Source organism: Cervus canadensis, chromosome 13, assembly GCF_019320065.1.
Source record: "Cervus canadensis isolate Bull #8, Minnesota chromosome 13, ASM1932006v1, whole genome shotgun sequence".
Classification (NCBI taxonomy): Eukaryota; Metazoa; Chordata; class Mammalia; order Artiodactyla; family Cervidae; genus Cervus; species Cervus canadensis.
In genome coordinates, this window is record NC_057398.1 from 7,590,692 (window position 1) to 7,604,065 (window position 13,374).

The 13,374-nt window shown below is 44.7% G+C and overlaps 1 protein-coding gene across 10 annotated transcripts in view; it reads left to right on the forward strand.

Annotated features, from left to right (window-relative positions):
- The first annotated feature begins 349 nt into the window (after positions 1–349).
- HHAT (hedgehog acyltransferase) overlaps positions 350–13,374 on the forward strand; it is a 353,352-nt gene continuing 340,327 nt past the window's right edge. For 3 of the 10 annotated variants that reach the window (XM_043485101.1, XM_043485103.1, XM_043485099.1), the window contains exon 1: positions 965–1,095. The gene's annotated coding sequence lies outside the window, so the exon portion shown is untranslated. Of the gene's footprint in view, positions 584–958; positions 1,096–11,312; positions 11,441–13,374 lie in introns of those variants that run through there. The other 7 variants (XM_043485093.1, XM_043485098.1, XM_043485097.1 and 4 more) reach the window with 6 other exon arrangements.

Sequence of the window (13,374 nt, forward strand, 5' to 3'; positions counted from 1 at the left end):
TGGACTATTTCAATGACTGTTAGAAGAAACTTAAGAGCACTGTGTTTTCCTGCTACCTAATGCAGAGTTATCCACATGTATCTGATCAAAGAGCCACCTGAGACTCTCTTCCCCTGGGGAGTCTGATTCTTTCGGCATGAAGAAGGATCCAAGTGCCAGCAGTTTTCACAAGAGCCCAGATGATTCTCCTGCTCAGCTAAGTGTGGAACTCTGGCAGCCCTAGCACTGGAGGCCTCTGAGTAACACCTGGCAGGAAGTCACGGTCCAAGACAGCTTCGTATCTCCCACTCTTACAACCTATTCAAAATCACTGACACAACGTTCCGTTGGGCTGATCATCCTTGTAAGTTGCTTTGCCGTTCACGAAGTTCATCTCTTTTAGTCTTCACTCTTAATTCTCTAGGAAAGCAGGGAAAGCTTATTTCCGCTTTACAGAGGAGGACAGGGCGGCTCACAGGGGCTAAGTTCACACGGCAAGCTCTAGAAGCCGCCCGAGCGCCAAAGCCCGCCCTCTTTCCACCCCACCAAGCTACCTCCTTTAGCCTGCAAAACGTCCGTGGGGACCACTAGAGCCGGATTTCAGGTGACTTCCGTTTTTAAATTTGCTGGCAGCCGCAGGCCTGCAATTAATAAACGAGGTGCAGCGGTCGGTGCCTGCAATTAACAAGGGGTGGAGGAGAGATCGGTGCCTGCAATTAACAAACAGGGTGAAGAGATCGGCGCGCTGCTAAGCGCAGGCACCTGGGCCCGCGGGCGAGCGGGGGCTGGACCCCGGTGGGCCGGCTCCGGTCGCTCCCGGTGCGGAGGGGCGGGTCGCCTTCCCACTGGCCCGCTCCAGCCGCGCGGCCTGCTGGCCACAGTTCCCAGCGGGCACCACCCGCTCGCGAGCCCGGCAGTCCGGAGCGGCGCGCGCCGGCCCGAGGGCGGGGACGTGCTCCGAGGACGCGCGCGGGGCTGGGCCTCCAACCGCCGCTCGCGGGGAAGAGGGCGGCTTCCCGAGAAGCCCGCCGCCGCCGCCGCCGACACGGAGGTGCCGAGGGTTGTGGGGGAACTGGGGGCGCGCGGGAACATCGCCGCCGCCCGGCGCGGCCGGAGGTTGGTAGCTGGTGACCGTAGAGGGTCCTCGGGAAGTTAGGTGTTGACTTTTTCTTAAGGTTGAAAAACAAAAAGAAACGCACCAAACGCTTTCCGTTTCCCATTCCAGTGCCTGCGTGCGCGCCCGGAGGCGGGGCAGAGGACGCGCCGGGTCCCGCGCTGGAGACAAAGGCGGCGGCCGTGCGCCGGGATCGAGGCGGGGCTCCCCCGGCCGGCCGAGTCCGTGCGCGCCCCTGCCAGCGCCCCCCTCTCCCTGGCCTCGTCCCAAATTGGCACTGTTGCGGGAAGTGTGGACGCGGGACCCCTTAGCGGTCTTAGAAGTGCGCCTGCCTGACTTGCTGCGGCTCCAGGGACGCCCCCCCTACCCCCCCCCCCCCCCCCCCCAAAGTTAGAGACTTCTGTTGCTTCCTACTCTCCGGACTCAAGTTTCCCTCCTTTCTTACACGCCTGACCTTTAGGTGGCATCAGTCTTTACGTGGGAAGGCCCTCCTCCCCGCAGTTCGTACCAAAGCGGGCGGGAGAGGTACTAGGATGGATGGCATTGGCGTTAAGAAATGTGCCGCTTGATTGGTTCGTGGCTCTTGGATCAGGGCGGTCAGGCCGCTGAATTGGCATCCAGGGTGGTTTGTATTATATGGGGGTGAAACTCATTGTTGCTCTCCCTTACTCTTTTGTGTTCCTTCATTGAGTCGCAGAGCTACGTGTTTACTGCCCCGTGATAAATGCTGTGGGAACACTAGGAGAGGAGGGGGAAAGCTTTCCTGAGGAGGGAACTTTATACTGGACTTTGAAGAATGATTTTTTTTTCCTTCCCGTGTTCATGGTCCATCTTTTCTGTATTTTTTCCTCCCTCTTGTCTCAGTGACAGACCATAATTGTCATTAAGTGTTGGATCAGAGCTCTGACCTGAAAGATTGAACTAATAGTAACAGGAATGATGTGCTTGTTAGGTGCTTTAAATTCAGTATTTCTAAAGCTTGCCGTAACCGGGAAGGATAGTATTAACCCTTGTCACAGCAGAAGAAAGAAAGGCTTAGGGGAGATGCCAGAGCCACAGAGAGTAGGTGTTGGGGTCGGGTTTTGCACTTCTCTTTCTGGATCAAAGCCTATGCTTTGTTTATTGTTTATTTTGCCCCCTCCTTGGGAAGTAGGTTATATAGACTAAGGCTGAAGGCCACGTCTCTGGAGAAAGCAGTCATTTTTGTGGGTGGCTCTGTGTTGGTGTTAACTCTGTAGGTAATGTCAGAACTCGCCGGGGTGATGGCCTTCTCTGGTGGCTCAGACAGTGAAGGATCCACCTGCAGCCCTGGAGATCCAGGTTTGATCCGTGGGTGGGGTCTCCTCTCTCTTCCCCAGAGTAGGAAATCGCAGCCCACTCCAGTATTCTTGCCTGGAGAATTCCATGGGCAGAGGAGCCTGGCAGGCTACAGTCCATGGGGTCACAAAGAGGTGGACAGAAGACTGAGTGACTAATGCTTTCAGCCAGGGTGAACCTTACTCATCTGTGTCTCCTTCCAGGGCAGGGCCTAGCTGAGGGAAGGTGCTCCTTAACTGTTGCCTGGGAGCTCCCTGGCATGGGTGAGATCCTTGATTCCTTGTCGGGTGCTTTACCCTTTTTTTTTTTGTTGCCATGGACTTCTTTCAAGTCTGGGGAAGCCAATTTTTAAAAGGCATTTAAAAATACATAGAGTTACAAATTCTATTGAAACAGCAATCAAAGTAGTACAAACCCCCCCAAATTATAATGTATTTCTTTAAAAAAAAATCCACTAAGTATCAAAATTCCATGCTGTATCAGGTAAGGTCTCAGGATTTCAAAGTAGTGATGCCTGTGTAAATGATATTTTGCAGTATTTGCAACAGCTGCACTGTGGCGTAACAGAATCTGTGACTCTTACTGGTGACAGAGTCACTGGAAATGCTAGTATGGTTTGCTCTCCTCATATATAATCAAATGAACTCCCGAATTTCAGAGGTTCGTGAAAATAAAGATGTATGAGAAGAGGGCATTGAGGTTCATAGGTAGGATTCAGGAGACCATGAACACCTTGTGGGTAGCAGGCTGGGTGTCTGGGTTACAAACCCTTTTTAGTGGCGGTTTTTCTTCCACGTTCTTGCTGGCCACCGTACGGCGTTACAGTTTGTTTCCTTCTCCTTCAGTTCCTGTCTCCTTGCCCTCAGGTTCACAGTTGTTTTTGATGGTCCAAGCTGTTGAAAGAGAATTGCTGGATTGCTTAGCTGCTCCATCTGCGCTGATCTTGCTGTGCGTAATTCTGCTGGGGAATATTCCCACAACAGTGGTTTTGTTATCTAATGCATGCCTGTCTTCTTTTATTTCCTTCCCTCCAGTGGTGTATGGTGTTACCAGTGTCGGGCAAGAAGGAGTTATCACTACATATCCTACAGATGTTTTTAAAAAATCTTCAGATGTTATTGTGAACAATTTGATGGTAGTACATTTGAACATTCAGATGACATGGACAAGTTTTTTGAATAAAATACCTCATAAGATGCAAGAACTAGAAAATTTGTGTAGTTCCATATCTGTAAAGAAATTAAATTTGTATTTAAAAACCTTTTCAGAGTAGAATTTCCAGGCCCAGATGGCTTCACTGGTGCAACATTACAAACATTTAAAAAAACAAAAAATTTAAAAAAAAAAAAAATAATAAAAAATAAAAAAGAAGGACTACTCCCTGACTGCTTTTATGAGGCCAGCATAACCCTGTTACTAAAGCTTGATAAGGAGGTTACAAGAAACTCTAGACCAGACTCTCATGGAAAAGACACAAAAGCCCTAAAAGGAAGTATTGGTAAATCAAACCTAGTGACCTATACCTGTATTTATGGGACACTAAGCCATGACCAGGTTGGATTTATTCCAGGAATGTAAACTTCGTCTAACATTAGAAAATCAGTAATTGTAATTTAGTCACATAATAAAGGAGAAAAGCTACTTAATAAAATTCAGTACCCATTTTGTGATAAAAATTCTTTGTATCCCTGTTCCACAAATAACTCTGTGGTTTCATTATAAGCCCAATTGAAATCCCAACAGATTTTTTTCCAAAAATAGCTGATAAGCTAATTTTAAAATATATATTGAAATTCTAGACGATCTTAGTTAAAGGAACAAAGTTGGAAGACTTAAGCTGCTAGATGAGCGGGTAGTTTGTCAGCCTGGTGTGGATACAATGCCAGGTAGACCATGGAACTGGGTTGAGAGTCCATTAACAGGCTCACAGGTCTGAGATCTCTTGATTTATAACAGAAGTGACTCTGCAGTACTCTAGAGAAGGGACAGTCTTTTCAGTCAGTGATGCTGGGCCTATTGGATATCCAAATGGACAAGGTGAATTTTGATCATCTACCTCACCCTGTATACAAAAATTAATCAATATGTCATATGGCTAAATGGGAGATCTGAAACAAGAAACTTCTGGAAGAAAGCAAAGTAGAACGCCTTTATGAAAAGGTTTATTGAATAGGGCACAAAAAACACTAATTATAGAAGAAAATATTGGTAAGAACCACTGTTCATCGAAAGATTCCATAGAGAGAGAGAAAAGGCAACTTGCAGGATGGGTGAAGGTATTTGTAAGGGCTATATCCAATAAAGGACTCATACCCAGAATGTAGAAACAGTTTTTCACAAATCATTGAGAAAAAGATAGCCCAGTAGAAAAATGGGCAAGTCACTTCCCAAAAAGGATTTTCAAATACATAATAAACATGTGAAAAAGGGATTAACCTCATTAGTAATTAGGGAAATACAAATTAAAGCTACAATGGGATATCATTCTATACTCACCAGAGTGGCTAAAAAACACAAAACCCTGTCAGTGCTGAGTACTGGTTAGAATATGGAAAACTCAACCTCTCATTCATGATGGTTGATGGATGTGGAAGTTAGTATAACTGTTTTGGAAATTGTTTTGCAGTATTGCAGTATCATTACTAAAACTGGGCAGATGCATCTCCTATGACTCAGCTACCCCGTTCTTGATCAACTCTCAACAGTAAAGCAAATACATTTGCACCGAAAGACATGTAATAGTAGATGCAGAACAGTATTATTCCTTATAACTTGAAGTTGAAAACAACCCACGTGTTCATCAATAGTAGAATGGACAGAAGTGTATTATAAGCAAATTGCTTATACAATGGAATACCCCACAGTAATGAGAATGAACACATCATTGCTTAACACACAGCATGGACAAGCCTTGCGATGGTAGAACTGAAGAAAAGGTAGACACAGCAAGAGTTAGGGCTCTTTGAATCCATTTTTTTTTTTTTTTGGAAGTTCAAAAATGGGCAAAACTAAATAAACTAGAGTGTTAGGAGTCGTGCTAGTGGTCACCTTTAGTGGAACTGAAAGGACAGAGAGGGAATTCAGTTTTTTATCTAAGTAGTAATTACTGGAATGAGTTTGCTTTTTGAAAGCCTTATACATTTTTTTTTTAAATTAAGCATACTTTAATACAAAATTCACTTAAAATATATTATTAAAATTTTTGATTCATTCAGCTGCCCCTAATCTGGGGAGTATAAGATGTGGTGGGCATGATTCTGGTGATTGAAAAGGCTTCAAATAGGTTGAGAATTTTCCAGGAAAGGGATACAATATCACATCAGTAACTTTTCTGAACTGGGGGCTTATAAATCGGCCCCCTTTTCTTCCGATCTTTTAACAGCAGAGATCTGGCTTAAGGGCAGTTCATATAAAAGGACTTAGAGTTATGTTTGATATTAAGATTGACAGCAGTGTGAGATGGAAGTTGAAAAATGCTAAGTTGAGAACAGAATACAAAATTTTGTTTTCAGGTTTCATTTTCTTGCAGCTTAAGTTTTTAGTTTATAACAATTAGATTAAAATATTCTGATGTTTTATATAAATCCTTTTAATGAAGTACTTTACTCCCACTTGACCATGAACTAATTGAGGATAGGGGTGACATATTAGTTTCCTATTGTTTCTGTAACGAATTACCATAGACTTTGTGGCATAAAACAACAGAAATTGGTTATTTTATAGTTCTGGATATCAGAAGTCCAAACTGGGTTGTCAGGGCTGTGTTCCTTCTAGAGACTCGGTGTGGTGGGGGGACAGGGGGGTATCTTTTTTCTTTGCTAATGTTCTTTCTTATATTCCTTTATTCTTGGCCCCTTCCTCCCATCTTCAGAGCGTATCCCTCTAACCTCTGCTTCCATCATCCTCTCTCCTGTCTGTCTCTGACCTGCCTTCTTCCCTCTTAGCAGGACCCTGTGCTTACATCAGGCCCATGTGGATTATTGGGGATAATGTCCCCATCTCGAGATTTTTAACCGAATCACATCTGCAGAGTCCCTTTGCCGTGTAAGGTAACATATTTACATGTTCGGGGATTAGGGCACGGACATTTTTCTAGGGGAGCCATATCTGGGGGAACCTCCAGATGGAATCTTTCTATTTTGTCTTCACCAATAGCACAGTTCCTGATTCTCTGTAGGAGCTCATTGATGTTTGTCGAATGAAGGAATGAGTCTCAGTTTTCACCGTTTGAAGTCTGGTTGCCCAAGAGGAGAAATGATGGTCTTGTCCTACTCTGGCTCTGCACTCCTGGGATTTTGTGTTCAGTTCTAGGTACCTGTACTGTGAAGAGACAACTGACAGCTGATAAAGGGTCTGGGAACCAAGCCATGGAAGAAGTGATTGAAGGCAGCCTGGGGGTTTGTCCTGGAAGAGGGCTTGGGGTGGAGCGGATGGCATTAATTCTTATCTTTCAGTATTTATGAGTATGATTGGCAAGAATAATGAATTATTCTTTCAGTATACTTAATAATAGTGGGAATAATACTAAAGACAACAAGAGTAAGCATTTTAGAGCTTACTATGATCAACGTAATGTTCTATCTCTTTGTAGATGCATTTAGTCGTCATGGCAACTCTCAGAAGCTAGTTGCCATCTCTATTTTATAAGTGAGGGCACCGAAACACAGAGAGATCATGCAGCTTGTACTAGGTCACACAGCTAGAAAGTCGCAAAGCTGGGATTCAGCCTTCGGCATTCTGTCTCCAGACCCACGCTTTAAACTATCCCTCTCTCCTGCCTCCGTGCTTTTAGTTTCACCAGGTACCGTAACACTAGCAGCAGAATGCTTTTTAGAAATAGAGGGGCAGATTTTGACTCAGTTTAAGGAAAAAAAAGATAACAATAAGAACTTCTTTGAAATAGAGTTTCCCTGCTTTGCAGTGTTACTGGAAATGGTCAGGTAGGGTATTGTATTGAGTTGGTCAAAAAGTTCGTTTGGGTTTTTCTGTACCATCTTGTGGGGAAAAAAAATCTAACAAACATATTGGCCAACCCAACAAAAGAAATTCCCAAACTGGCTCAATCAGACCAGGTGACAGTACTGATTTTGAAATTTGGTTTGGGAAGGTAATTTTTTAAAATGTACGTCTCTCTCAACCTTTATGACATTTTACTTAATAAAGATCTCCTGTGAGATGTTGTTTTCCCACTGCGTCTCCAGATTTTACTTATTAGCAGTTCTAACATCCTGGTGTGGTAAGCCATGTCTCTGCCCCTTTTTAAGATACTCCCAGCTGGCGCTGAAGAACCTGCCTGCCTGTGCAGCAGATAAGAGACGTGGGTCAGTCCCTGGGTTGGGAAGATCCCCTGGAGGAGGGCATGGCAACCCAGTCCAGAATCCTTGCCTGGAGAATCCCATGGACAGAGGACCCTGGCGGGCTACAGTCCACGGGGTCACAAAGAGTGGGACACAGCTGAAGCGTCTTCACATACACACGCTCCTCCAGTAAAGAGATGGAACCTTCTTCCCCCTTGAGTCTGGGCTGAGCTTTTGACCAATACTGTGAATTCTGGAGACTGGTCCTTAAGAGACCTTGCCCCTCTTGCTTTTGTTCTTTTAAGACCCCGGAGCCACCATGCTGTCAAGGCCCAGCCTGCTAGAGGACACATGCCCACGTGGAGGAGAAGTAAGGCACCTAGGTGATGGCTGGCACCAAATGCCAGACATGTGAGTGGGATCATGTTGTCCCCTCCAGCTGCCTTGAGCCAGGGCAGTGACAGTCATGTGAATTGATGCCAGGTGAGATCTGCAGAAGGATTGCCCAGATTGCCACCCCCCAGAATCCCAGGAGAGAATACAGCTTGTTATTTTAAGCCACCGTGTTTTGGAATGATTTATTGCACAATGACACATAGCTGATACATAATATTTTGGTGCATATTTGGACGTCGTGATAATGTATTTTTAAATATTCAGTGATTAGACTTTTGCCCAGCCCAGTGGACCTCTCCAATCACAGCTGATCATTCCAATGTATTGGTGAAGCCTTTCTGGGTTTAGGAAAGTGTTTCTCTTTAGAATGATGTGGGTAGAAGAATCAGACGCTTAAGCAAGGTTGGGAGAACACTGTACTATGAGAAGACACCATGAATCTGGGCTTGGTTTTTCTGGTAGAAGTCATGTAATTTATATTCTGCGAACTAGGTCTCTGTTTCAACAAGTTGGACCTGAAAAAGAGTAAAAATCTCCTAACATTTTTTTTCCACATGTGCCAGAATATTGCTCTGCTATGTCATTTTCTTTTCTGTAATGCCTTTGTCATTTCAGTGGACATGAGTTTCTTTTACTTTATTACTTTGTGGTTTCCAGAGTGCTCATTTATTCCTAAATGGAGAACTATTTCAAGTTTACGCAACCCTTATCTCTGTATAACTGCTGACTTTCCCCTCTTATATCTGAGGTAAATTGGTTTGGTTTAGTTCGTCTTCTTCAGTAAATCTCTTTAGAAATGTGTGAGTTAGATTTGTTTCCTGTGTATTTGGATTACATCTAGCTGATTTTCTTCCTGGGGAGTATCTGTATTACACATAACTTTAAATTCTTTTGCATGTGTATAGCTTGTATTATCTTCTAGCTTTCTTGATGAATTGATTTCATCATAGATGTTGAAAAAAATGAATCCGGTAAACTTGAAGAATAGGGAGGTGGGTGAAGGAAGGCTCTGGAATTAGACTTGGTGAGTATGAATCTAAGCTCTGCTGCTTAGATTTGTGTGATTTGGGGCAGATTTCTTGATCCTTCGGGGCTTTGGTGGTCTTTTGTGTTAATGAGGGTACCAGAAGTACCAACCTCAGAGCTTTTATGGAGATTAAGTGAAAGAATACTTTTAAAGTGCCCTCTCAGGATAGCTAATCTGTCAATATTACTTATTAGAGTGCAGTTCAGTTCAGTTCAGTCTCTCAGTCATGTCCGACTCTGCGACCCCATGGACTGCAGCACACTAGACCTCCCTGTCTGTCACCAACTCCTGGAGCTTGCTCAAACTCATATCCATTGAGTTGGTGATGCCATCCAACCATCTCATCCTCTGTCGTCCCCTTCTCCTGCCTTCAATCTTTCCCAGCATCTGGGTCGTAATGAGTCAGTATTCGAGTACAGCTGTTACTTAACTCTGGGTAAACTCAGTAGAGAAATATTTCAGTTTAGTTAGTTGGGCATGATGATGGTGATGGTGGTGGAGATTGTCAGCTTCATGCTGAGGTTGCTGTTTTAAAGTCATCTGGTGCATGGGAGCATTTGGCTTCTCTGTCTGTGGAATTCTCCTGGCAAGAACACTGGGGTGGGTTGCCATTCCCTTCTCCAGGGGAAGTTCCCGACCCAGGGATCGAACCCAGGTCTCTTGAATTGCAGGTGGATTCTTTGCTGTTTGAGCCACCGTGGAAGCCTGTGGTGCTTATTTAGAGCCCACTTAATGCTAAATACCAAGGGCGAGGAGCAGGAAGGAATTTAAAGTGAAAGTGTTGGAATCCATTTGTTGTACTTAGCAACAGTAAAGATAAAGGACTTTTGAAAAGATACTGGAAATTGCAGGGGAAAAGCATCTTACAGCAGTTGTGTGTATGCACACTTCAGGCTTTGGCACAGTGAGCTGTCCTTTTCTGCCAAGAGTAAGGAACAGGATTTCTGCCTGAGAGAGTGGGAGTTGAGAAATTGGGTTCTGTTTTTTGCTCCACTGCTGGCTTCTCTGGGTCCTTGGGCAGATTGTGCCTTTTCTCTGAGCAGGACTCTGATCCCTGAAAAAAGAGCTAACTGTTAGTCCTCCTGGTGGGAATGAGAGTGGATGGCATCTTTGAAAGCAGGTGGAGTGTTAAATTACAACGTGAAAGCAAATGTACGTCGTTTCAGTATAGAAAAATCCCTCTTCGTGGAGGAAGTCTTGCCATTTTCCAGCTAAGATTTTATTATGTGGGCCCCATGAGTTCTATGGTTCCCGGATAAATCTAGTACTTTTTGAAACTACTCAGCCTGGGGCTCTTATACCTAATACAAGGTAGAGAAATCTTGTTCATCCAGTCTGACTTCTTTCCCTTAATCCCAGGAAAACCTTTGCCATGGTTTTCTTCCAAGACCTAATCTTAAATGCATTTTTCTCTCTTAGTCTTCACTTGTGCCAGTTCCTTACTCTCTTCAGTAATACTAACTTTGAGATAATGTAGTCTTAACAGCTTCAGAGATGCTGTTTTAGGTCCTTTATTCCCCCTCCACCTCACAGCCTCCTGGATTAGTTTGGTGCCGTGTACAACTTGATTTTTCCTACTCTGTGTTGCTTGGTTCTAGAACTTTCACTCCTCTTCCTACCGAGGGCCTGAATTGCTGACCTCCCTGCCTCTCGATGCTACCACCATGTCAAAGGTCGTCTTCCTGAAGCTTCACTCAAAGATTGAATGTCATATGTGTTTAAGACCCTTTGCCACTTGGCTCCTAAACTATACACATTTTTTTCTTTCTCATGGTCCTGACGAAGATTCCCTCTGAAGTGGAAGTGTTCTCAGACACATGTTCACCATCAGATCTCCCCATAACCCTCCTTAGCTCTCACTCACATCAGTAACGCAACCTCCTTTATATAGAGTGATCATGTGGATTCCTACTTTAAATCAGGCCGTGTTGTTGTAGATTGGCCATTTCCTATAGAAATCATGATGTAAATGGTGATGAATTTCTAGGCTATTGAATGTGAGAGTGTGAGTGTTAGTCACTCAGTCATGTCTGACTCTTTGCAACCCCGTGGACTGTAGCCCCAGGCTCCTCTGTCCATTTAATTCTCCAAGCAAGAATAATGGAGTGAGTTGCCATTCCCTTCTTCTCCATGAAATCTTCCTGCCCTAAGGATTGAACCTGGGTCTCCTGCATTGCAGGTGGATTCTTTACCATCTGAGCCACAAGGGAAGTCCAGGCTGTCACCTGGATGCCCACTTAGCTGATAATGTTGCTGCAGCCCTGAATCTGTGCATGAAAAACAGAAGAGAGGCATCACTTACACATTTGAGTAAGGACTTCTTGGATTTCATTGTGGTATCTTGTGCCTAAAGAATAGCATAATCATATTTAGAAAATTGAAACATTAGAAACTTGAGAATTTTCTGAGTCTTTAGGAACCTTTATGAGTTTGGACATTAGAAAAAAAAAAAATTCTAGTTGTATTCCCAAAGGTGCAGCTTTCTTTTCTTTGATACTGTTGTGTCATTAAATCCCTTGAGTCATATCTACCCTGATTGGCTCTCCGAGCGCACAGCTGAAATGAACAGAGGTGGGGAGAGCCCTGAGAGAGCAGTCTTCTTGAGATAAGTGGACAAGAGTTGAAAAGAATTATTAAGGAAGAAAGGTCTGTTAAGGACAAGTTGGGTGCGTGTGTGGTGGCGGTGTTCTGAGGTTACATTTCTGGGGTTGTGAATGGTGAGGCAAGAGGAGTGAGTACTGCATATAATTCCTTTTCAAGCGAAGAAAAGAGATGGTGATGAGAGACCCTGGGCAGAAAGCTCTCCAGAGGGTCCCCAAGGACACGTTGTGCTGTCTGGGGTGGCCTTGGGGCTGGATGTGGGGACAGGAGGGGGATGAGACATTGGAGAAGCTCTTGGGGTGCGGATGAGCGGAAGAAGGCCCAGAGCAGGTGGGATGCTCAGTCCCTCCCCCCATGGATGGTCAGTTAGAGATCGTCAGTTCAGAAGGAAACCCAGGGCTCTGGCCAGGTAAGCTCCCGATCAGTTCAGTTCACTAACTGATCCACTGGGACGGATTTTAGCTAGTGTTCACTGAGTGCTTCCTCTGTGTCAGGCCCTAGGTACGCCTTTTACATTTAATCCACTTAATAAATTGTCTACGAGGAAGCATATCTGGGAAGCTGTGACCCACTTAAATTCCTGAGCCATTGGCAGAGCCCGGTAACCCCCCAGGTCTGCCTGATGCAGAATCCACTACTGTGCTGTCAGCAGGAGGCTGGTCCAGTCCCCAAATGTTAAATATGAGGACACAGCCCTCCACTTTGTTGCTTATTACTAAGCATCTCTGTGTATATGTCTGCAGAACATATACCATATAGCCAAGAGCAGCGTCAAAAAACATTTGAGTTTTCTACTTTTCTGACAGTGAAGTCACCAATTCAGGGGAGTTGTCCTCGAAGGAGAATGTTCACTAAAACCTTCAAAAGTGCAGGACTTGTGGAAGTTTTAGTTATTCTCCAGGATTATTTATGTTCAAATTTCAGTAGCTTTTGAAGAGGGGCTCAGCTCTTCGCTGATGGAGGAAGTTATCCAATATAGTAATACGAGCATCCTTGGGAAGGAGAGCGAATACAAAGCTCAGAGCTTGTAACAATGACCTGCCGTGTAGGACAGGGAGCTCTGCCCAGCGTTCTGTGGAATCCTGGATGGCAGGCGAGTTTGGGGGGAGAATGGATACCTGTGTATGTATGGCAGAGTCCCTTTGCTCTCCACCTGAAACGACCATGATGTTGTTTATCAGCTGTAACCCGTGACAAAACAAAAAGTTAAAAAAAAAAAAAAGCCCAGAGGTTGAAATTTGCTTACCACTAAATGGAAAATTAACTATATTCTTACAAAGTCCCCGAAAGAAATCTTAACATATTCTGGGAGATGCCAGGTATTTAAAAATAAAGGGTGACCAGAGATGTATGAAGCTCAAAGGGGTTCTGAAAAGTACTAGGGGATCCTGTGAAGGCGTTGTTGAAACACTGGGGCTTAGAGAGATTGGCCGTGAAGTACGAGTGGTGGATTCTGGGTCTTCTGGGAGCTCTGCGGGAGAAACTCATGCCTTGGCAACTTGTAGGTAGTAACCAGGGGGCCGTCTGGGTGGAGGACCACTGATTTCTGACCTCATATGTTATGAAAGGGAAAGTTTATATCCCTTCCTGCTCTGACTCCCAGAAGAAAGGGGTTTGTGAGTGGCAACGTTCTGAGCCAGACT